The following is a 2,500-nucleotide window of genomic DNA, read 5'->3' as shown; positions in this document are numbered from 1 at the left end:
AATCGGCTCGTTGGTCTAGGCGTATGATTCTCGCTTAGGGTGCGAGAGGTCCCGGGTTCAAATCCCGGACGAGCCCTTTATATCTGCTTCTGATATGCATTCACATGCTTGCCTTAATACTCTTGTCATAGGCTTCCTACATATGTACAGTCAATATATCTTAGCCTGGTCTTCTGAAAGGCTTCATGTACTAGGGGTATGGTATTGCTTTGGGTGCAAGAGGATGTGGCTTAAATTCCATGATATTCCCTCCTTCACAAGTAAAGTGTAGATGGTCTAAGAGCATGAAGACAGCCATTCTCTTTTGTTAAGTAAAGGCATTAGAGAGACAAAGCAATGGTAAGAAAGTGTCAACACAGCATAGGGCTAGATACAGCGTGGCATGCTGCTAGAACAGCCATGCCTTTATAGATCGGCCTCGCAAGAAGAACAAAATCCCAAAACATTCATAAGAACACTTGGTTCAGACAAAGCAATCTATTGTAGTCGGCAGGATTTGAACCTGCGCGGAGAAACCCCAATGGATTTCTAGTCCATCGCCTTAACCACTCGGCCACGACTACCTCAAATGCAGGAGTGAGGATGCATGGCTCTGCCACTGAAGAGCACAGACAACCTGTGGCAAAAATCGAATCAGAAAAAGATGTCAGAAGTGGGATTCGAACCCAAAGTCAGGGTGTGTCCCTGATTGTTTAAAGATGGCCACAGTACAGCCTATTTTAAAAAAACCTGGTCTTGACTCTGAAGATTGTGCTAGCTATAGACCTATTTCTAAGCTCCCTTTTATTTCAAAGATTCTGGAAAAAGTTGTTGTAAAACAACTATTGGAGTTTTTGGAAGAAAATAGGATCTTTGAAAAGTTCCAGTCTGGTTTTAGACAGAGACATAGTACTGAGACAGCGCTTTTGAAAGTGCTAAATGATATCTTAATGAATGCAGACGCCGGTGAAGTGTCTATCTTGGTGCTATTGGATATTAGCGCTGCCTTTGACACCATTGACCATGGAATTTTGCTGAACAGACTGCATCAGTGGGTGGGGTTGTCTGGAACTCCTCTGAAATGGTTTAGTTCTTACTTGTGCAATAGAAAGTTTTCTGTGGTCATGGGGGAAAAAATATCCTCACGCGCTGACCTTGTACATGGTGTACCTCAGGGATCCATTTTGGGTCCTATTTTGTTCTTATTATATATGCTTCCATTGGGAAAATTGATCAGTCGTTTTAATATTTCTTATCAATTTTTTGCAGACGATATTCAGCTCTATCTTTCTGTTAAACGAAATAACTCAAGTAAATTAAAGCTCTTAACTGATTGTCTGGAAGCTATAAAAGAGTGGATGTCATGTAATTATCTACACCTAAATGAAGGTAAAACAGAGGTTTTGATTTTAGGAGATGACAATACCACTGTTAATTTACAAGACCTTGGTTGTTTGGCCCTAAGGATAAATCCTTATCCTCGTAATTTGGGGGTTATTTTTGATGGGAAGCTTACTTTCTCAAAGCATATCAAAAGGCTTGTTCAATCCTCATATCTACAATTACGAAATATCTCTAAGATTAGACATATATTACCTTTTAAAGATTTGGAAAGAATTATCCATGTTTTTATTTCATCTCGCCTAGATTATTGTAACGGGCTATTTACATGCTTAAACCAAGGCACAATGGCACAGCTTCAGTTAGTCCAAAACTCGGCTGCTCGTCTACTTACTAGAACTAAAAAAAAAGGGAGCATATAACTCCTGTTTTAGCATCACTTCATTGGCTCCCCATTAAGTTTAGAGTTGATTTTAAATTGTTGGTTTTAACCTTCCAAGCACTTAAAGGGGATGCTCCGGAATATCTTACCGACTTGCTGGTCCCTTACTCAAATAGTAGAACGCTAAGGTCCTCCGGCCAGGGGCTCTTAGTAGTGCCTAGAACAAAGCGAAAAAGGAAGGGGGATTGTGCGTTTGCCGTTCGAGCTCCCCTGTTGTGGAATAATTTGCCCTTGGAGATAAGGCTTGCCGAGTCCCTTAGCCTTTTCAAAAAAAGGCTAAAAACACATCTGTACACTCTAGCTTTTGAAGGGGTTTGCTAACTAAAATCGTTCTGATCGCTGTCTGTATGTGCTTATGATTTTAATTATTGTATTGTACTCAAATTGTGGGTTTGAGTTTGTAAGCCATCTTTTTATTTTTTGAAATCGATTGGAATTTATTTAATTATTATTGTATTTTATTACTACTTTTGTGAAGCACTTTGTAGGTTGACTTGAAAAGGTGCTATATAAATAAAATTTTACTTACTTACTTACTTACATGGCTCTGCCACTGAAGAGCACAGACAACCTGTGGCAAAAATCGAATCAGAAAATGATGTCAGAAGTGGGATTCGAACCCACGCCTCCAGAGGAGACTGCGACCTGAACGCAGCGCCTTAGACCGCTCGGCCATCCTGACTTTGTACAAGGTGTGGCCCCTGACGCACCACGCTTTGCAGAGAATTTCCTCTTTTC

The 2,500-nt window shown here is 40.5% G+C and overlaps 3 non-coding genes across 3 annotated transcripts; 1 reads left to right on the top strand and 2 right to left on the bottom strand.

The window, feature by feature from the left end:
- Positions 1-4: 4 nt before the first annotated feature.
- trnap-agg (transfer RNA proline (anticodon AGG)) lies at positions 5-76 on the top strand. Its single transcript has one exon. It is a non-coding gene; the product is annotated as a tRNA-Pro (tRNA).
- A 405-nt stretch (positions 77-481) lies between these two features.
- trnas-aga (transfer RNA serine (anticodon AGA)) lies at positions 482-563 on the bottom strand. The gene has a single exon. It is a non-coding gene; the product is annotated as a tRNA-Ser (tRNA).
- Positions 564-2,361: 1,798 nt separating this feature from the next.
- trnal-cag (transfer RNA leucine (anticodon CAG)) lies at positions 2,362-2,444 on the bottom strand. The gene has a single exon. It is a non-coding gene; the product is annotated as a tRNA-Leu (tRNA).
- Positions 2,445-2,500: the final 56 nt, after the last annotated feature.

Source organism: Brachyhypopomus gauderio, chromosome 16 (assembly GCF_052324685.1).
Source record: "Brachyhypopomus gauderio isolate BG-103 chromosome 16, BGAUD_0.2, whole genome shotgun sequence".
Lineage (NCBI taxonomy): Eukaryota > Metazoa > Chordata > Actinopteri > Gymnotiformes > Hypopomidae > Brachyhypopomus > Brachyhypopomus gauderio.
The sequence above is the reverse complement of the archived record's forward strand: the minus strand, read 5'-3'. Positions and strand labels throughout refer to the sequence as shown.